The sequence below is a fragment of the Cetorhinus maximus genome, unplaced genomic scaffold, assembly GCF_964194155.1.
Source record: "Cetorhinus maximus unplaced genomic scaffold, sCetMax3.hap1.1 HAP1_SCAFFOLD_566, whole genome shotgun sequence".
Lineage (NCBI taxonomy): Eukaryota > Metazoa > Chordata > Chondrichthyes > Lamniformes > Cetorhinidae > Cetorhinus > Cetorhinus maximus.
Genome location: NW_027596508.1, coordinates 140,300 through 162,738, shown reverse-complemented (window position 1 = coordinate 162,738; position 22,439 = coordinate 140,300). Strand labels below are relative to the sequence as shown.

Genomic DNA, 22,439 nt, shown 5'->3' with positions numbered 1-22,439 from the left:
CCTTTCAGTCAAGATTGAAACTGAGTGCAATCAGCCTCCCTCGTGAATCCACAAATAGACAGTTCACTCATTTGATGCATTAGAATAAATTCAGAGTCTCATGGCACGGAGAAACGCTCTTTAAACTTGGCATTCATTTATATCACGTGTGTTGAGGTGATGCATTCCCTGCAATGACTTCCTGGGTGTTCAAACTTGCTCCTGATTTCCGGAACTGCCACCACCTCGAGCGCGAAAGAAAATGCTGCATTAAGTTGGGCTCGTCCGGGAATTGAACCCGGGACCTCAGGCATATTAATTCAAAGGAAAAACCCAAAGCGACCAACAAGCCACCTTCTTAACAAGATGCACTCAAGGAATCATTTCATTGTCACACAAAGTGCATCAATCATAAGCGAATTACAGCTCAGGCTGGAAATATTTTCGAATGTTTTAGAAACCCCGGGGACGACTCCAAATAGTGGAGAGTTTCCCGCCTTATTTCCATTGACTTCAGTTTTGCTGGGGTTCCTTGATGCCACATTACGTCAAATACTTGTTTGAACTCAAGTGCAACCACTTGCACCTCGCGTCTTAAGTTCAGCTGTTTTCTCCATGTTTGGACCAAGGCTCCAATGAGGTCAGGAGCTGAGTGACCCTGGCAGAAAACAAACTGAGCTTCAGTGAGCGGGTTATTGCCGCTTGATCGCACTGTAGAAGACATTTTCCCTCACTTTCTTGATAAACGAGTGAAGACTGATGGGGCGGTTTTTTTCCGGTTGAATTTTCCAGTTTTTTTGTGGATCAGACAGATCTGAGCAATTTCCCACATTGCCGGGTACATGCCAGTCCTATAGCTGCACTGGGACAACTTGGTGAGGGGCGAGGCTATTTCTGGAGCACAGGTTTTCAGGGCTGCTGCAGGAATGGTGTCAGGGCCCAAAGCCTTTGCAGTTACCCGTGCCTTCAGCCATTTCTTGATTTCACTTGGAGTGAATAGAGCTGGCTTAAAATTGACATCTCTGATGCATTCCCCCGGCTTTGAACAAAAGCGGAACTGAGGAAATCACATACGTGGCTCTATGAAACTGATCAGCTAAACAGTGAAAGGTGACAGGGTTTATCACAAGCGGGTTCCATTAATTCAGATACAGATTTGGTGTAAAACTAGCCATGACCAAGTGCGAAACACACATTTTTCTGATCTGCATGCAGTTAAATGTGCTCCCGCTGTGACGTTTACATACTCGTGAGTTGGGGAACTCTCTCAAGTTACCAACAGTCACAGATTGCAACTTCTTTCGAGTACAATCACAGTTCTTGGTTTTCCGGGAGCGGGACAACAACCCACAACCCTCTGATTCAAAGGCGAGGGTGCTATGAACTGAGCCACAGCTGACACCAGCTCGTGAGTTGAGAAGCTGTAGGCGTTATCTGGTTGAGGTAATTGAGATGATTAATAGGTTTTAATGCGGAGAAACGATTTTCTCTGGCGGGGGAGTGCAGAACAAATGTATGTAACCTTAAACTTAGAGCGAAGCCATTTAATAGTGACGTCAGGGAGCAATTCACTCAAAGGATGAAGAAAGCTGTTTGTCGGACAATCCCTGTGTAGCGATTGGCCGAGAGATTATGGCAATGAACTGATGCTTCGTTGGGCTTTGCACCCCCTCTTTATCACGAAAAACTGGAAAACTGGAGGGAACTGAAATGAGGCGATGGCTGTCCTTTGTCATTATGCGATCATGTTCTCTAATGTAAGCGCAGGACTGCAGGTGCCTGTAAAACTAACATCCTTAGTTCTCTGGTTCAATTCTGGCTCGAAGAACGCATTTCTGTCAGCCGAAATAGCTCAGTTGGGAGAGCGTTAGACTGAAGACCTAAAGGTCCCTGGTTCGATCCCGGGTTTCGGCAGCAAATAGCAAATCCTTTCGCCTGAGCGTCGCTAGCCGATGGCGCCGACCGTTTTTGGGAAGGCCTAGTCCCGCTTCTGAGGGTAGGGGTCTCATCCACCGCACACGGAGAGCTCTGTGACCGCTGGTCCACCTTACTTGAATAAAGCTCGGTTTAACCTTTCTTGAAAAAAACATATGAAAAAGCGCTGGTCATATGTTCCCAGCTTCTGGTTCCTCGATCAGTCATTGACTGATTTTAATTTCCTGAAAATCCGTCTGTTGATGCATTGCATTGGTGCTTTTTTTCACTTTAACCAGGGGACCGTAATTGGAATCCAAGTAGTCCATTGTTTCCCTCTCGTTTATTAATATTTCTTTGTGTCTGTGTCTCTCAGTGATTAGGTCACTATGAAATGAGCTCGCCTCAGTCATGCGGCGGATGGATCTCATGAGTATTACAAATATTTACCCTTTCCTTTTAAATTCAGATCAGGATTTCTCATTGAAACACAGGAAATGCTGCTTCACCTGCTCCAAGGTCACTTCTATGACTCACTGAAACAACATAATTTGACCTTTCAGTAAGCTCTTTGGGTGCAGCCGTTTCTGGGGGTCTTCCTCAGTCACGCATATTGGAATCGGATCTTAGTTTTCTGCATGTTTAGTGGGAAGCCCAATATGTCATCGGCTTTATAGAAGGAGTCGACAGTGACCTGGAGCTAAGTTTCTGAGTGAGCACCCTTTTACGAGCGGGATGGGAGGAGTGCGCCCTTGGTCTATTCCCAGTACTCTACAGGTCACAACATGGGCTCAAATGTTCAATTTACTCACCAAAATTGCCAATTATTTACCTTCACCACTGTTCCCGAGAATAAAAGAGGTTTTAAAGTGGATTATTTCGATGAACAATAAATATGTTTGTTTATTATAGAAAAAGGTATTTTCGAATAGAAAAGTACAGTATGGATCTGACATTATGCGAATTAATCTTTTGAGATACCATAAGTCACACACACACACATATACACACACATATACACACACACGCTCTCCCTCTCTCACAAACACACATACACACACGCATTCATAATAGGAAACCATGATAGTAAAAAGAGAAATAGGGGAAATTAAAGCAAAATGATGGGGATGCTGGAAATCAGAAACAATAACAGAAAATGCTGCAAAAAATCAGCTGCTCTAACAGCATCTGTGGGGAGAAGTAAATACAGAGTCAACGTTTCGAGCCCTTATGAACCTTCTTTAGAAAGGGAGCAATTTTGCCAAAAATTAAAAGTCAATCGATCAAGGCAAAAGACAGGGTGTGCAGTCCTTGAGATGGGGTCAGTGTTCGACAGTAACTCCCCCAGCACTGATCCGTGACAACATCAAGCAGTTGGTCCTTCTCTTCTCAAAGGAAAAAAAGCCCACTTTTTAAAACACAGTTTTCCAGGTATGATTTCTTTCAGAACCATGAAATCCATGTGACCCCCAGTGTACAGAGCCCTATCGGGTCAAAATGTTCACAGCCTGATTTCAACATGTAGGCTTGTCTGAAAGAACATTCAGCTTGGCAGAGTTGGGGGGTGGCTGCGGGTCCGGGGGAGGGGGGGGCGGGGGAGGGGTGGGGGGTAGTGCTGGGGGTGCAGGGGGGCGAGGGTGGTGGCAATTGGGTGAAGCAGTGAGAGGAGGGGCGTGTGGTGGGGGCAGATGATGGTGGGTTGGACGGAAGGGTTACAGCTTCATGTTACTTGACCATATTTTAGCTGTGTTATAGGAGTTGCAGAAAGTCAGCTTTAATTGGACTTAGCAAAGAAGCTCAGGAGGAATTAACGGTCAGGGAAGTTAGGCAGCGCTCACTTCAATTACTGGTCATCACATGTCTAAGTGGCAGTTTCTCAGGGCAGTAAGAGTTGGGATGGGGTTACTTTTGACAGAAAGTGTTGAAGTGGCATTTTCCTGCGACAGAACTGATAGCCAAGAATGTGTGGTAAATTAACAGAAAGTCCAACAACTCATCCACACCGTCAAGCTGGTGAAACGAAATGACTGGCGACCTGGCTCTCACCCTGATCACTCGGTTCTCGGACTCCTGCCATGTTCCGATGAAGCTCAGGGTTCGCTGGAGGAGCAGCGGCTCATCCTTCAATGAGGAACTTCACAGCCTTCCAGTGTGAACATTCAGCTCAACAATATCGCTCTGTAAAAACTGCCAACATTCTGATTCCCTTCTGTTCGCAGATGTGGGTTTGAGCCTCGGTTTCACTGAAATTTATATTTTTCTTGACGTCACAAAGCGCTTTAATATTCAACACATCTGTCCATTACAGGGGCTGATGGAAGATCCAATCAGTGAGGTGCGCATTCACCCTTTTAAAACATGATTTCAGGGGATGTGACCGTCGTTCGCAAGGTCAGTCTTTGTTACAAATCCCAAACTGTCCTTGAATCAGTAGATTTCTCAGCGGGCAGTTTGGAATCAAACTGATCCCTAGGCCAGACCAGGGAAGACATCGGTGAACCACCACTGAGATTAGTGTTTAATTGCAGGTTTTAATTATTGAGTTTAATTTCCATCAGCAACTATTTTGGGAAATGAACCCAAGTCCCCGGAATATTTCCACTGCTCCAATGTTTCCCCTGAGAGAGATGGAAATAACATGTCGAAAGGACACTAAGTCGGATCCCCATGTTATTGTGAACAGAAGTATCGAATCCAAGATCTTACAAGAAAAGTCGACGCAAGCTGGCCTCATAACTTGGGTTGGAGTATCACATCAGTGATTCCAGGCAGAGCTTCTGCAAAATCACCGGAATAAGACGGAAACAGTTGATAAAGTAACGACGAGGGTGGGATTCAAACCCACGCGTGCAAAGCACAATGGATTAGCAGTCCATCGCCTTAACCTCTCGGCCACCTCATCGCAAAATGCCCTTTCTTAAACCCCCTTCTATACTTTTTGCATCCATGAACCGTTGAAATAAATGATCCTCTTTGGTACAGGCCCTGAATATTCGGCCAGATGTGTAAAAGTGTAAACATAGTTTATCTTATTAAAATAAATGTGCATCACATCAGATCAAGGACTGTTGTAAACCGACTGATATGAATCGCTTCAAGACTTTAACCTAACATGTTTCTATACAGTGTGAAAACCCACCGCGGAAAGACTTCAACATAAAAGCATTTGATAGCAAAAGGAAACCCCTCCCAGCTCACTGCGAGCACCGGAACACAGCTAAAATGTGGTAAATTAAAATGGAACACTGGGATTCCCAGCTCTGCTTGTCCTTTCAGTCAAGATTGAAACTGAGTGCAATCAGCCTCCCACGTGAATCCACAAGTGGACAGCTCCCTTATTTGATGTATTAGGATAAATTTAGAGTCTCATGGCACGGAGAAACGTTCTTTAAACTTGACATTCATTTTTATCACGTGTGTTAAAGTGATGCATCCCCTGCAATGACTTCCCGGGTGTTCAAACCTGGTCCTGATTTCCGGAACCGCCACCACCTCGAGCGCGAAAAGAAATGGTGCATTAAGATGGGCTCGTCCGGGAATGGAACCCGGGACCTGACGCATATGAATCCACAGGAAAGCCCAAAGCGACAAACAAGCTAACGACATAACACAAACCAATCAAGGAATCCTTTCATTGTCACACAAAGTGCATCAATCATAAGCGAATTACTGTTCCTGCTGGAAATCTTTTCGGATGTTTTAGAAACCCCGGGGACGACTCCAACCAGTGGTGAGTTTCCCGCCTTACTTCTTTTGACTTCAGTATTGCTGGGGTTCCTTGATGCCACATTAGGTCAAATGCTTCTTTGAACTCAAGTGCAGTCACTTGCACCTCACGTCTTGAGTTCAGTTGTTTTCTTCATGTTTGGACCAAGGCTGCAATGAAGTCAGGAGCTGAGTGACCCTGGCTGGAGACAAACTGAGCTTCAGTGAGCGGATTAGTGCGGAGTAAGGGTCACTTGATCGCACTGACGAAGACATTTTCCCTCACCTTCTTATTCAACTAGAGTAGGCTGATGGGGCGGCTTTTTCCGGTTGGATTTTCCTGTTTTTTTGTGGACAAGACAGACCTGAGCAATTTCACACATTTCCGGCTAGATGCCAGTCCTGTACCTGCACTGGAACAACTTGGCGAGGGGCGAGGCTATTTCTGGAGCACAGGTTTTCAATACTGCTGCCGGATTGGTGTCGGGGCCCAAAGCCTTTGCAGTTACCCGTGCCTTCAGCCATTTCTCGATTTCACTTGGAGTGAATGGAGCTGGCTGAAGACTGACATCTCTGTTGCATTTCCCCGGCTTTGTACAAAAGCAGAACTGAGGAAATCGCATACGTGGCTCTATGAAACTGATCAGCCCCAGTGAAAGGCGACAGTGTTTATCACAAGCGGGTTCCATTAATTCAGATACAGATTTGGTGTAAAACTAGCCATGACAAGTGCGACACACACATTTTTCTGATCTGCAGTTAGATGTGCTCCCGCTGTGACGCTAACATACTCGTGAGTTGGGAAAGTGTAGGCGCTATCTGGTTGAGGTAATTGAGATGATTAGTAGGTTTTAATGCGGAGAAACGATTTCCTCTGGCGAGGGAGTGCAGAACAAATGTATATAACCTTAAACTTAGAGCGAAGCCATTTAATAGTGACGTCAGGGAGCAATTCACTCAAAGGATGAAGAAAGTTGTTTGTAGGACAGTCCCTGTGTAGCGATTGGCCGAGAGATTATGGCAATGAACTGATGCTTCGTTGGGCTTTGCACCCCCTCTTCATCAAGAAAAACTGGAAAACTGGAGGGAACTGAAACGAGGTGATGGCTGTCCTTTGTCATTATATGATCATGTTCTTTAATATAAGCGCAGGACTGCAGGTGCCTGTAAAACTAACATCCTTAGGTCTCTGGTTTAATTCTGGCTCGAAGAACGCCCTTCTGTCAGCCGAAATACCTCAGTTGGGAGAGCGTTAGACTGAAGATCTAAAGGTCCCTGGTCCCATCCCGGGTTTCGGCAGCATGTTGCAAGCCCTTTCGCCTGAGCGTCGCTAGCTGATTTCGCCAGCGGTTTTTGGGAAGACCCAGTCCCGCTTCTGAGGGTAGGGGTCTCCTCCAACGCACACGGACAGCTCTGTGCCCGCTGGTCCACCTTACTGGAATAAAGCTCGGTTTGACCATTCTTGAAAAAGCACTGGTCAACTCAGCACCCATATAAACTATGCTAACAACTGTGCAACGCTCATATGTTCGCAGCTTCTGGTTCCTCGATCAGTCATTGGAATTTTAAATTCCTGAAAATCCGTCTGTTGATGCATTGCAATTCTGCTTTTTTTTAACATTAACCAGGGGACCGTAATTGGAATTCAATTAATCCATTGTTTCCCTCCCGTTTATTAATATTTCTTTGTGTCTGTGTCCCTCAGTGATTAGGTCGAGAAATGAGCTCGCCTCAGTCATGCGGCAGACGGATCTCATGAGTATTACAAATATTTACTCTTTCCTTTTAAATTCAGATCAGCATTTCTCATTGAAACACGGGAAATGCTGCTTAACCTGCTCCAAGGTCACTTCTATGACTCACTGAAACAACATAATTTGACCTTTCAGTAAGCTCTTTGTGTGCAGCCGTTTCTGGGGGTCTTCCTCAGTCACGAATATTGGAATCGGACCTTAGTTTTCTGCATGTTTAGTGGGAAGCCCAATATGTCATCGGCTTTACAGAAGGAGTCGACAGTGACCTGGAGCTAAGTTTCTGAGTGAGCACACTGTTACGAGTGGGATGGGAGGAGTGCGCGGTTGGTCTAGTCCCACTACTCCACAGGTCGCAACATTGGCTCAAATGTTCATTTCACTCACCAAAATTGCCAATTATTTACTTTCACCAGTGTTCCCGAGAATAAAAGAGGTTTCAAAGTGGATTATTTCGATGAACAATAAATTCATTTGTTTATTATAAAAAAAGGTATTTTCGAATAGACATGTAAAGCTTATGAACATACAGTATGGATCTGAAGTCACACAGACACACGTTCTCCCTCTCTCACAAACACACACATACACACAGACACACGTTCTCCCTCTCTCACAAACACACACACACACACATACACACACGCACCCATCATAGGAACCAACACACACATACACACAGAAATACGCTCTCCCTCTCTCACAAACACACACACACACACACATACACACACGCACGCATAATAGGAAACCATGATAGTAAAAAGAGAACTAGGGGAAATTAAAGCATAATGATGGGGATGTTGGAAATCAGAAACAAAAACAGAAAATGCTGGAAAAAAATCAGCTGGTCTAACAGCATCTGTGGGGAGAAATAAATACAGAGTCAACGTTTCGAGTCCTTATGACGCTTCTCTAGAAAGGGGGTAATTTTGCCAAACATTAAACGTCAATGGATCAAGGCAAAGGTCAGGGTGCGCAGTCTTGAGATGGGGTCATTGTTCTACAGTCGCTCCCCCCGCACTGATCAGTGACAACATCAAGCAGTTGGTCCTTCTCTTCTCAAAGGAAAAAAAAGCCCATTTTTTACAAGACAGTCTCCCGGGCATGTTTTCCTTCAGAATCATGAAATCCATGTGACCCCCTTTGTACACAGCCCAATTGGATCAAAATGTTCACAGCCTGATTTGAACATGGTGTTGTAGGCTTGTCTGAAAGAACATTCAGTCTGGCAGAGCTGGGGGTGGCTGTGGGGCCGGGGGGGAAGGGGGAGTGGGATTGGTGTGGAGGGGAGGGGAGTGGCGAGGGTGGTTGTAGTTGGGGGGGTGCACTGAGGGGAGGGACGTGTTGTGGGGGCAGATGATGGTGGGTTAGGCGGGAAGGTTACAGCTTCATATTATTTGACCATATTTTAGCTGCGTTATAGGAGTTGCAGAAAGTCAGCTTTAATTCGACTTAGTAAAGAAGCTCAGGGGGAATTAACGGTCAGGGACGTTAGGCAGCGCTCACTTCAATTACTGGTCATCACATGTCTAAGTGGCAGTTTCTCAGGGCAGTAAGAGTTGGGATGGGGTTACTTTTGACAGGAAGTGTTGAAGTGGCATTTTCCTGCGACAGAACTGATAGCCAAGAATGTGCGGTAAATTAACAGAAAGTCCAACAACTCATCCACACAGTCAAGCTGGTGAAACGAAATGACTGGCGACCTGGCTTTCACCCTGATCACTCGGTTCTCGGACTCCTGTAATGTTCCGATGAAGCTCAAGGTTCGCTCGAGGAGCAGCAGCTCATCCTTCAACGAGGAACTTTACAGCCTTCCAGTGTGAACATTCAGCTCAACAATATCACTCTGTAAAAACTGCCAACATTCTGATTCCCTTCTGTTCGCAGATGTGGGTTTGAGCCTCGGTTTCACTGAGATGTTCTGAATTGATCTTTCTCCTGACGTCACAAAGCGCTTTATTATCCAACACGTCTGACCATTACAGGGGCTGATGGAAGATCCAATCAGTGAGGTGCACATTCAACCTTTTAAAACATTATTTCAGGGGTTGTGAACGTCGTTCGCAAGGCCAGTCTCTGTAATACATCTCAAACTGTCGTTGAAATCAATGGCTTTCTCAGCGGGCAGTTAGGAATCAAACTCATATGTAGGCCAGACATCAGTGGGAAGACATCAGTGAACCACCACTGAGCTTAGCGTTTAATTGCAGGCTTTAATTATTGAGTTTAATTTCCACCAGCAACCTATGGTGGGAAATGAACCCACGTCCCCGGAATATTTCCACTGCTCCAATGTTTGACCTTAGAGGGAGATCGAAATATCATGTCGAATGAACTCTAAGTCGGATCCCCATATTATTGTGAACAAAAGTATCGAATCCAAGATCTTAAAAGAAAAGTCGAAGCAAGCTGGAGTTAAGTTTCGGAGTGAACACCCTGTTACGAGCGGGGTGGGAGGAGTGTGCCCTTGGTCTAGTCCCACTACTCCACAGGTCGCAACATTGGTTGAAATGTTCAACTGACTTTCCAAAATGGCCAATTATAAACCTTCACCTCTGTTCCCGAAAATAAAAGAGATTTTAAAGTGGATTATTTCGATGAACAATAAATTTGTTTGTTTATTATAAGAAAAGGTATTTTCGAATAGAAAAGTAAAGCTTATGAACATAGAGTATGGATCTGAAATTATGCGAATTAATCTTTCGAGATAAAAAGTCATATACATACACACACACACATACACATACACACACACACATACACATGCTCTCCCTCTCTCACAAACACACACACACTTACTTACACGTGCTCATAATAGAAAACCATGATATTAAAAAGAGAAATAGGGGAAATTAAAGCAAAATGATGAGGATCTTGAAAATCAAAAACAGAAAATGCTGGAAATTATCAGCTGGACTAACAGCATCTGTGGGGAGAAATAAATACAGAGTCAATGTTTCGAGTCCTTATGACCCTTCTTTAGAAAGGGGGGAATTTTGCCAAACGTTAAAATCCAATGGATCAAGGCAAAGGTCAGGGTGCGCAGGCCTTGAGATGGGGTCAGGGTTCCACAGTCGCTCCCCAGCACTGATCCGAGACAACATCAAGCAGTTGGACCTTCTCTTCTCGAAGGAAAAAAAAGCCCACTTTTGAAAACACAGTTTTCCAGGTATGTTTTCATTCAGAACCATGAAAACCATGTGACCTCCCTTTGTACACAGCCCAATTGGGTCAAAATGTTCACAGCCTGATTTTCACATGGAGTTGAAGTTTTGTCTGAAAGAACATTCAGACTGGCAGAGCTGAGGGTGGCTGTGCGGCCGGGGATGGGGGGGAGGTGGGAGGGTTACAGCTTCATATTACTTGACCATATTTTAGCCGTGTTATAGGAGTTGCAGAAAGTCAGCTTTAATTCGACTTAGCAAAGAAGTTCAGGGGGAATTAACGGTCAGGGAAGTTAGGCAGCGCTCACTTCAATTGCTGGTCATCACATGTCTAAGTGACAGTTTCTCAGGGCATTAAGTGTTGGGATGGGGTTACTTTTGACAGAAAGTGTTGACGTGGCATTTTCCCGCGACAAAACTGATAGCCAACAATGTGCGGTAAATTAACAGAAAGTCCAAACATATCATCCACACAGTCAAGCTGGTGAAACGAAAAGACTGGCGACCTGGCTCTCACCCTGATCACTCGGTTCTCGGACTCCTGCAATGTTCCGATGAAGCTCAAGATTGGAACAGCGCCTCATCCTTCAATGAGGAACTTTACAGCCTTCCAGTGTGAACATTTAGCTCAACAATATCGCTCTGTAAAAACTGCCAACATTCTGATTCCCTTCTGTTCGCAGATTTGGTTTGAGCTTCGGCAGTTGTTCATCAATCCGCGATTTAAAACCTCCACCAGTTACATATTTTTTTCTCTTTATTGCTCCACATATGGAGCCGAGTGCCCTACTTCTGTGCTGTTTAACTCTCGGAGCTGATGTTTCCCTCTCTCTGGCGATGCAGCACAAACTCTGTTGTGATTTTATCTCTCCCGATTTCCAAGATTTTCCAGGGCGTCGTTTTTGCATTTTTCCCGCTTCCCTTTCACTGGCTTAACCCCTATCACAAAATATTTTCCTCTCCTGTTCAGGTGAAAAGTCACTTACCTACAACACGAACTCTGTTTCACCGCCCATGTGTAATTCTTACATTTCCTGTGTTACTCTCGCGGTGTGAAAGGATAGTTGACTGGCTTTGGGTGTTAATGGAACTAGATGCCCGCTTCGTCACGGCAAGCGGTTACCAGGAGGGCAGAGGAAACGTTTCAGGGGCGTCCTCAAAGCCTCCCTGATAAAATGCAACATTCCCACTGATTTGTGGGAATCTCTTGCTCGAAACGCCCAAACTGGAGAAGAAGCATCCGCGAAGGTGCCAACCATTTGGAACGTCTCCGACAGGCCCAGGTGGAGGCCAAGCGCAAACAGCGGAAGGAGCGGAGCAAAATCCGAGCATCCCACCCACCCGCCTCCTCAAACACTACCTGCCCCAACCTGTGGCAGAGTGTGCGGAGCCAGCATTGGACTTTTTAGGCTCCTCAGAACCCGCAACGTGGAAAAAAAGCCATTCTCAGTGACGAGTTACTGCCTAAGAAGAAGAAGATGAAGAGGCTGTGGGATGGGTATGATTCTCGCTTAGCGATTCTTATTGAAATATTCTGCGAGAGGTGTCGTATTCAAATCTCGGACGAGACCCCAAGTGTTATCAACTATCGCCCTAAGTCACTGATGGGACTTATTTAAGAGAATGAATATGTTTTTGTTCTGGAGAAGGTGGGATTTTTTTATTTCAGGAATTTAGCAGCGATTGAGTGAAGGTCAACGGGCCAAGATTTAGAGAGGACAAAAAAATTGCAGGGACATTTTGAGGAGAGGTGCGGACAATAGTAACTGACTTCATGATCCAAAATCAATCTGAGATCCCGAGGCCAAGGGTCTGGGAATCAGTGGATCATTCAAAAATTCAAGAGACATAAATGCAGCACAGTTTTTGTGGACAAGGCATTATTTGGCTGGAAGGACTGGTAGCCTGGTCCAAATGGATCAGGCGTCTGACTTCAATGTACATTGTGATGTAATCAGAAGATAGCAGTTTCGTGTCCTGTCCCGTTGCTTCATACAGAAATCTGGTGGAACGTCCAGTAAACCAGGTTCCCACTCGTCAGCTGCAAGTTCTGCTTTTTCTTCCAAACAATGCGGAGCTCTTTCTCAGAATGTATTTCCTTGTTACTTTGTGCATTAATCCCTCACTCATCTTTGGATTGTGTTTCGTTACTAAGAAATCCACAATGTCTGACTAATGTCGAGAGAATATTGATATTTCCAATTGAACAAAAGGCTTTGAATCAATCAGTTTAATAAAATGCTGCGGAGGGAATTCCAATTTCCTCATCAAGCGGCTGAATGATTCGCTGAATGTTCAGTTGTTGTTTCCAGGGATGAAAGATGATGTCACTGGTCTCGGAATCCAGAGGCCCAGGCTCATCTCTAGGGGCAAGTGTTCAAATCCCACCGTGGCAGCTCGTGGAATTTAAATTCAATCATTTCATGATTCTTGAATTGAAAACTGGTCTCTGTAATGATGGCCATGAAACTATCGTCGATTGTACTAAAAAAAAAATCTGGTTCACCAATGCACTTAAGAGGAAACAGTCTGCCGTCCTGACCTGGTCTGGTTTACATGTGACTCCATGCACATGGGGATATGGTTGACTCTTATCTGCCCTCGGAAAATACTGAGCAAGCCATCCAATTCGAGGGAGATTAGGGAAGGGCAGGATGTTCTGGCCGTGCAGTTGACGCCCACAGCCCACAGAAGAAGAATAAATAACAAAAAAATGCAATGCGTGGTATACAAGGACGAAAGGATTGACAGTTTGGATCTTTATTCTCTTGTAATAACAAGGCTGAGGGGTGGCCTAACGCTTGTATTTCAAATAGTGAAAACAATATTTCATGGGATGTGAGCGTCGCTCGCAAGGCCAGTCTTTGTTACACATCCCAAATTGTACTTGAACTCCGTGGATTTCTCAGCGGGCAGTTAGGAATCAAACTCATATGTAGGTCCGGCCAGGGAAGACATCAGTGAACCACCACTGAGATTAGCGTTTAATTAAAGGTTTTAATTATTGAGTTTAATTTCCAGCAGCAGCCATGGTGGGAAATGAACCCCAGTCCCCCGGATATTTCCACTGCTCCACTAACTCCCCTTAGAGAGAGATCGAAATATTAAGTCGAATGGACTCTAAATCGGATCCCCAAGTTATTGTTAACAATCAAATCGCAACGGAGATCTTAGAAGAAAACTCTATGCAATCTGCCCTCAGAACTTGGGTTGGAGGATCACATCAGTGATTCCAGGCAGACCTTCTGCAAAATCCCCGCACCAAGGAAGAAACAGTTGATGAAACAACGACCAAGGTGGGATTCGAACCTTAACGTGCAAAAATCAATTGATTTATATTCCATCACCTTAACCTCTCGGCCAGCTCGGCACAAATTAAAACCCCTTATATACTTTTTGCATTCATGAACTGTTGAAATAAATGATCCTCTTTGGTACAGGCCCTGAATATTCGGCCAGATGTGTAAAGGTGGAAATGTAGTTTCTGCCATTAACATAAATGCCCATCACATCAGATCAGGGACTGTTGTAAACCGACTGATGTGAATCACTTCAACACTTCAACCTGATATCAAACATGTTTCTACACAGTGTGAAAATCCAGCGCTGAAAGACCGGAACTTACAAGCATTTGGTTGCAAAAGGAAACCCCTCCCAGCTCACTGCAAGCACCGGAACGCATTAAAATGTGGTAAATTGTAATGAAACACTGGGGTTCCCAGCTCAGCTTGTCCTTTCAGTCAAGGTTGTAACCGAGTGCCTACCTGAATCCACACGGAGTGAGTTGCCTTATTTGGCACATAGGGATAAATTCAGAGTCTCATGGCACGGAGAAACGTTCTTTAATCTTGACATTCATTTTCATCACGCGTGTTTTTAGTGATGCATTTTCTGCAATGTGTTCCCGGGTGTTCAAACCTGGTCCTCATTTCCGGAACTGCCACCACCTCGAGGGCAAACAAAATTACTGCATTAAGATGGGCTCGTCCGGGAATTGAACCCGGGAACTCTCGCACATTAATAAAATAAAATTCGCAAGGCAAGAATCATGCCACTAGACCAACGAGCTACCAGTACTACAAAGTGCAGTCAAAGGATCCTTTCCTTGTCACCCATAGTGTATCAAACAAAAGCGAATTACTGTTCCTGCTGGAAATCTTTTGGAATGTTTTAGAAACCCCGGGGACGACTCCAACCAGTGGAGAGTTTCCCTCCTCATTTCCATGAACTTTCAGTTTTGCTGGGATTCCTTGATGCCCGCAATAGGTCAAATGCTTCCCTGTACATAAGTGAACACTTGAACCTCATGGCTTGAGTTCAGCTGTTTCTCCATGTTTGGACCAAGGCTGCAAAGAGGTCAGAATGTGATTTAAAAGATGCCATACATGGGTTGGTTGTGTGGTCAGAAAATTGGCAAATGGAATTCAATCCCAGAAAGTTTGGGGTAATGCATTTGGGGAGGGCAGACAAAGAAAGGGAACACTCAATAAATGGGAAGATATTGAGACAGGTTGCGGAAGGGAGACACTTTGGAGTGCATGTTCACATTTCCCTGAAGGTGGCAAGACAGGGGGACAAGGTGGTAACGGAATGTTTTCCTTTATTGTACGAAATATTGAATACAAAAACAGGGATATAATGCTGGAAATCTATAAAACGCTGGTTAGGCCATTGTTGGAATTTTGTGCACTGTTCAGGTCATCACGTTACAGGAAGGACACAAATGCTCTGGAGGGTGTACAGAGAACATTTAAAAGAATGCTACAAGGGCTTGAAAATTGCAGCTGTGAGGAAGGTTGGATATTCTAGGGTTGTTTTCCTTAGGACAGAGGAGGTTGAGGGGTGACCTAATTGAGGTGCAAAAAGATTATGAGCGACCTAGGGCTGGGATTCAGAACCAGTTGGGTTTCTCTGGCAGAGAAACACCAGAGACACAAAGGGCCGAATGGGCTTTCTCTGTGGTGTAACTATTCTAAGATTTCATGTGTATAAGTGCCGGATTCATTCTGTATCGCTCTGTCCCTGGTAAAGGATTTGAGTGTCTGACTCCTGATGTATTTGTCAGCCTCTGGGGATCTGTCATTCATTCTGCATTGCTCTCTCTGGAAAACTATGTGAGTGCGGGATTCATTATGTATTGGTCAGTCTCTGGGGATGTGTGTGAGTGTATGATTCACTCTGCATTGCTCTGTCTCTGGTGCACTATGTGAGTGTGGGATTCATTATGTGTTCGTCAGTCTCTGGGGATGTGTGTGAGTGTAGGATTCACTCTGCATTGCTCTGCCTCTGGTACACTATGTGAGTGTGGGATTTACTATGTATTGGTCAGTCCCTGGGGATGTGTGTGAGTGTAGGATTCACTCTGCATTGCTCTGTCTCTGGTGCACTATGTGAGTGTGGGATTCATTATGTATTGGTCAGTCTCTGGGGATGTGTGTGCGTGTAGGATTCACTCTGCATTGCTCTGTCTCTGGTGCACTATGTGAGTGTGGGATTCATTATGTATCTGTGAGTCTCTGAGGTACTTTGAAAATCAGTATTCATTCTACCAAGAATATACTTCATTGGGCCATTTGGATACATTGGTACATTAATGCTAACGATCCTCAATCCAGTTTACTTTATGTAATATTACCTGTTTATCCATGAAATCTATTCCCTCTCCTATGCTTATCTTGCTTTCCCTGAAATACAGCTGTGCTAATCGTCTTGACTGCTCAACATGACAGCCAGTTCCAAATTCTACCGACTCAGTGGGAAAACAAGGTAATATCGAATTCTCTTTGAATTGATTGTTGACACCTCTATGTCCACCCTATCACACCCCATCACTAATTCCTCATATTGAGCTGTTTCTGCAACACACACAGTTAATGTCATTGTATCAAAATCCTGGAACTCCCACCCTCACAGCACTGTGGGTTTAACTACGCCACTGAGATTGCAGCGGTCCAAGAAGGCAGCTCACCACCACCTTCTCAAGGTCACTTAGGAATGGACAATAAATGCTGGCCGAGCCAGCGAATCTCATATCCATTGAATTAATAAAAAAAAGCTCCGCTCTGTTGCACTTCTCAGCTCTGGTCAGTAGATGTCAGCACACTCAGAGAGCGACAGAACAGACAAGAAGCGTTCATATTTTATTGGACGGCGAAGGGAGGTATTTGGTTCAATGCAGATCTGTCAATGGCACTATGTACCTGTGATATTGTAAAGTAAGTGTGGGAATCATATGTTTCTTTCATCACTTGGTTCTGTTTGTGTGCATGAGATTCATTCTGTATCTGTCAGTGGGATTAACTTTACATCTGTTAATCTTTGGTATTATAAAACATTGTGAGATTCAATTGCGGTTTTCCCAATCATCGGTATTGTATGTGAAAGTGGAATTTACAGTGTGTGTGTTAGTGTGTGGTCTTCCATGTGTATCCATCAGCATCTGTTACTCTATGTGATGCTTGGACTCTTTCTAAATGTCTCAGTGGTACAATTGGTGTGTCATATTTCTTTAGTATCACTCAGATTCAGCTATTGTGAGTGAGTGCAGTGACCAGCCTGTATCTTTCAGCATCTGGCACTGAAAATGTGCTTGAGAATTATTCTCTGCTTCTGTGTGAGTGTGGGATTCATTATATAACCTTCAGTCTCTGGGACTAATTATAAGTTTGGATTCATTCCACATACATTTCCAGCAGAACAACAAGCCACTGATATGGTAGGTTTAAAGCAAACAATGTGTGTAAGCTTTGGCTGAGTATTAAATCTCTGGAGGAAACACCACGTTTATTCTGGTTTCGTCAATTATTTGCCTGTTGGAAAAAAGTATATTTTAGGACTCAAGTACAGGTGGAGCGGAAGATACAGATTCCATCAATTTAACCTCGATAAATAATCATTGTGAATGGTTTGAGAGACTTTAGACAGGCTCTAGCTCTGATTGGTCAGTCCATTCTCAATCCTAATCTTCAACCAATCGGAGAGCCAGGTAACAGGAATTGGAAGTGCCGATTGGCTTATGTTTTCAAATTCGAAAAGCCCGCCAATTTGAGGGGAAAAAAAAGATAATAGCCGAACGGCTTAATTTCAAGGCAATTTTAATCTCACGCTTTAGGAGCTGTAATATTGCATTCTGCGTCACAGAATCCTGGCGCTATTTTAGGAACAGATTAAATGTGTCAATCTCTTATCTGTAACCGGCGGTAACAAAGCAGCGATTTAAAAAAAGCCAATCTCAGCTCACTGGAAACGCAATAACATAGGTTACCAACCGACTCCTTCACACAGGTTTCATCGGAACAGAGAGAAACGGCTGATTTCTGATCCTGTACCCTGAAAGCGGCCGGCAATGTTACAATCGGAAGAGCGGAGCGCTCCAGCAGCCACACGCTCAGCATAGCTGCTCTTTCTCATGAGCCTGTGAACACGGCCCGCGGGGAGCTGCAGTCCATCCCGGGAGGAGCGAGACTTGGCTTTGACTTTGTCCTGGGCTCCCCCGCCGGTCTTTCTACAATCTTACACACACTGACACCACGAATGAAGAATTCCTCTCGCACTCACCCTTTCCCTATCTTCTGGGGAATGTAGTCGGCCACTTCTGAAAGCCCAGACATGAGCTTGTGTGATACACAGCGCGAAATGACCTGATCAGTGTAACCATTACCCTGCAGGATGCCTTTGATGAGCCCAGTATCCGCATCACGCTTGCACGTTGAGCAAATGGCTCGGACCCGATTCACAAAGTTGCTGATAAGACCAATCTTACAGAGCGTGGAACTGTAAGAATCCCAACGCGTTTTTTAACTAATGTAGAGAATTGTGGTCTGACCACGGAGAAGGCTGAAAATAAATCACTACTGCGATGGCCGGGAATCGACCCGGGTCAACTGCTTGGAAGGCAGCTATGCTCACCACTATACCACCATCGCACACTTCTTCAAATTACAGTCAGCATTTATAGTACCGCGAAACACACTATATCTTTGGCATCTTGTGTCTGATTGATAAACTGTTTTGCAATAATTCTCACCATGTTTATGTTGTTTCACACACATTTAAAATTTCCCCAAAGAAGTTACCTCTTTGCACGTCTCACGTGCAGCCAGCAGACGGCACCAGTCCACAATAAATTCTCTCCGGCTGTTTCTGTGGACACATCGAGACAGGAAAATGTCTGTTGCTGCCCGGGGAACGGGCCGTGAAACAGACAAAGATAGTGACCAACTACAACGGCTCCATGTAGATATCCACAAAGTTCCGAACAATAAAAAAATGCAACTTATCCTGGAAGGGATGATGAAGTTCTCTCTGAAATAACTACACCAACACCTCCCTTAAAATAATTGATTTGTTGTCACCTCTTCAATACCAACCGTTTAAATTTCAGCCGGTATTCATTTCCAGTTCTTAGACAGACACTTTCACTGACCGGTTCAATCTTTGCAAAACTTTTCGAATTCCCTCTCAATAAACTAAATTACAGGCCCGTGATCCGATTTTATCTTGATCATAGAGGCGGGATATTGCTGACAGGTCTGGATTTAAAAGATCCCGGTTTCTAACTATAGATAAACAAGATGTTCCATTGAGTAAGATTTGTTTCGAGCGCCCTGTTCACTAATGGTGCCCAGAATTCGAAAACAAATCAGTTCGAACAGGCAGGAGGTGGAGCTGGATGATCACAGACTCTGTTCTGTCTGTCACTCAGTCTCCTCCCCGCCCCGCCTCTCACTCTCTGTCCTGTTCTCAGTCAGGTCGGGGCGGGCTATTTAAAAGAGGAACGTGAAGCAGCTCGTCTCTCATATTCTGCAGCGATCTGAGTGAAGAATCATCATGCCTGGCAAAGGGAAAGGAGGCAAAGGACTGGCTAAAGGCGGAGCAAAGCGGCACCGCAAAGTGCTTCGTGATAATATCCAGGGCATCACCAAACCAGCAATCCGCCGCCTGGCTCGCCGTGGCAGTGTCAAGCGGCTCTCGAGTTTGATCTATGAGGAGACTCGCGGGGCGCTGAAGGTTTTCCTGGGGAATGTGATCAGAGATGCGGTCACCTACACTGAACACGCCAAGCGCAAGACGGTCACTGCCATGGATGTGATATACGCTCTGAAACGCCAGGGCCGCACTCTCTATGGTTTCGGCGGCTGAACAACTCGACCCTTTCTACCAAACACACAACAAAGGCTCTTTTCAGAGCCACCCAAAACGTCACATTAAGAGCACTGACCTGGGAACGGGAGCGAGAAATCTCAAACTGTAACTGAATGAAAAGCAACTTTAGCATCATTTCATTCTCTTTCTGTCACTAGTTCATTTATTAAGGTTGTTGATGTTTTAAGTGGGGAGTGGAGCGGTGTATTAGCTCCCCAAACCACACTCTCCCACTCCAATATATTGGAAGGACGACTCACTCCGTTTTCTCTTCAATATCTATTAAACCGTCATTTGAATAAAACCCATACAGTTCATGATGTTTATGTGGGAGACCCGGAACTGTCGGTAGTCATGGTGATTTCGCCCATCAGTAGGAGCTTTCTACCCGCCTGTTTAAACAGATCAGGTAAAGATTCCGAATTGAAACCGGGTTGAAAGGCATGTAGAGCCAAAATGAGACTTTTCTCAGGTTTTATACTGGTGTCGTTTGCAGCGAAGCTAGTATTTTTAATGAAAATGCTGGAAAATATCACCAGGTCTGGCAGCACCTGTGTGGAGAGAGGGAATTATCTCTTCGAGTGGGCATGACGTTTCTTCAGAGCCAGAATGAAAATTCACACAGTGAGCAGCCCTTTCACAGACTCTGTGAGAGGCTCTGAAAAGAGCCTTTGGGTTATTTGATTAAAGAATGGCCGCTTCACTTGGTCTTCGCGGCCGCAGCGGCGCTGGTTTTCTTGGGCAGCAGCACGGCCTGGATATTAGGCAGCACCCCGCCCTGAGCGATGGTCACCCCTCCCAGCAGCTTGTTGAGCTCCTCGTCGTTGCGGACGGCCAGCTGCAGGTGTCTGGGGATGATGCGGGACTTCTTGTTGTCCCGGGCCGCATTACCGGCCAGCTCGAGGATTTCAGCCATCAGATACTCGAGCACAGCAGCCAGATAGACCGGGGCTCCGGCACCCACACGCTCAGCATAGTTGCCCTTTCTCAGGAGCCTGTGAACACGGCCCACCGGGAACTGCAGTCCAGCCCGGGAGGAGCGAGACTTGGTCTTGGAGCGAGCTTTACCGCCGGTCTTTCCTCTTCCAGACATTTCACAATTTCACAAACGCTTTCACAGGACTGAAATCAATTGTTGGGCAGCAAGTGTCTAAGTGTCTGTATCATAGGGACAGGAAGTGTTCCAGCGCCTGTTACTATGAACAGAAAGTGTCGGAGTGACATTATTTTCAGTTTGCAGTCATCTTGTAGCTGCAGAAATAAATTGATTTCAGCATGATGGGAGGATTGCTGATTCGGTTCTTATTTGTCATCAAAGAAAACTGAGTTCGATTACAGTGAATGCATAACTCAGCGTCTTCATTAATATTTCAAGCAGCAAGTTTCCGATGTATAGAAATACCCACCTTTCTCCCTTTTGTCTAATATATTTGATGGTTAGAAATCTATCAAAGTGAGATTTAAAATTGAAGTGTCGTTTCCGGAAGGGAGCTCTGAAATTCTCATCCCCGTCTGTCGATAGAGATGGTTTCGAATTTCACCTCCGGAAAGCTCTGAATGTTTTACTGCCCCCAGTGCCGCCAGCTCCTACCCCCCACCCAACCTCTCCCATCCTCTAACCCCTATCCCCCACCTCTCCCTCCCACCAAACTCCACCTCCACCCCGCCCCAGTACCTGGATTGCCAATCATTGGAAACAGTTCCTCACTCTGACACGCTCGCCTCAACATCTCCGAACCGTCGGTGGAATTTCTTGTTAAACAAGGAAGAAGGAATTCCTTTCGAAGTGGTTTGGATGAAGGGGATGTTCTGTGTTTTCATTTCAGGAATTTAGCAACGATTGAGTGAAGGTCAACGGACCAAGATTTAGAGAGGACAAAAAATTGCAGCGACATTTTGAGGAGAGGTGCGGACAATAGGAACTGACTTCATGATCCAAAATCAATCTGAGATCCCGAGGTCAAGGTTCTGGGAATCAGTGGATCATTCAAAAATTCAACAGACATAAATGCAGCACAGTTTTTATGGACAAGGCATTATCTGGCTGGAAGGAATGGTAGCCTGGTCCGAATGGATCAGGCGTCTGACTTCAATGTACATTATGGTGTAATCAGAAGATTTCGTGTCCTGTCCCGTTGCTTTATACAGAAATCTGGTGGAACGTCCAGTAAACCAGGTTCCCACTCGTCAGCTGCAAGTTCTGCTTTTTCTTACAAACAATGCGGAGCACTTTCTCAGAATGTATTTCCTTGTTACTTTGTGCATTCATCCCTCACTCATCTTTGGATTGTGTTCCGTTACTAAGAAATCCACAATATCTGATTAATGTCGAGAAAATATTGATATTTCCAATGGAACAAAAGGTTTTGCATTAATCCGTTTAATAAAATGCTGCGGAGGGAATTGCAATTTCCTCATCAAGCGGCTGAATGATTCGCTGAATGTTCAGTTTATGTTTCCAGGGATGAAAGATGATGTCACTGGTCTCGTAATCCAGAGGCCCAGGCTCATCTCTAGGGGTAAGTGTTCAAATCCCACCGTGGCAGCTCGTGGAATTTAATTTCAATTATTTCATGATTCTTGAATTGAAAGCTGGTCTCTGTAATGACGGCCATGATAATATCGTCGATTGTACTAAAAAAAATCATCTGGTTCACCAATGCACTTAAGAGGAAACATTCTGCCATCCTGACCTGGTCTGGCTTACATGTCACTCCTTGCACATGGGGATATGGTTGACTCTTATCTGCCCTCGGAAATTACTGAGCAAGCCATCCAG

At 45.0% G+C, this 22,439-nt stretch overlaps 4 non-coding genes across 4 annotated transcripts; 2 read left to right on the top strand and 2 right to left on the bottom strand.

Moving 5' to 3' along the window:
• The first annotated feature begins 1,820 nt into the window (after positions 1-1,820).
• On the top strand, positions 1,821-1,893 carry trnaf-gaa (transfer RNA phenylalanine (anticodon GAA)). Its single transcript has one exon. It is a non-coding gene; the product is annotated as a tRNA-Phe (tRNA).
• A 2,820-nt stretch (positions 1,894-4,713) lies between these two features.
• Positions 4,714-4,795, bottom strand: trnas-gcu (transfer RNA serine (anticodon GCU)). Its single transcript has one exon. It is a non-coding gene; the product is annotated as a tRNA-Ser (tRNA).
• Positions 4,796-6,824: 2,029 nt separating this feature from the next.
• Positions 6,825-6,897, top strand: trnaf-gaa (transfer RNA phenylalanine (anticodon GAA)). The gene has a single exon. It is a non-coding gene; the product is annotated as a tRNA-Phe (tRNA).
• Positions 6,898-18,370: 11,473 nt separating this feature from the next.
• On the bottom strand, positions 18,371-18,441 carry trnag-ucc (transfer RNA glycine (anticodon UCC)). The gene has a single exon. It is a non-coding gene; the product is annotated as a tRNA-Gly (tRNA).
• Between the last annotated feature and the right edge of the window lie 3,998 nt (positions 18,442-22,439).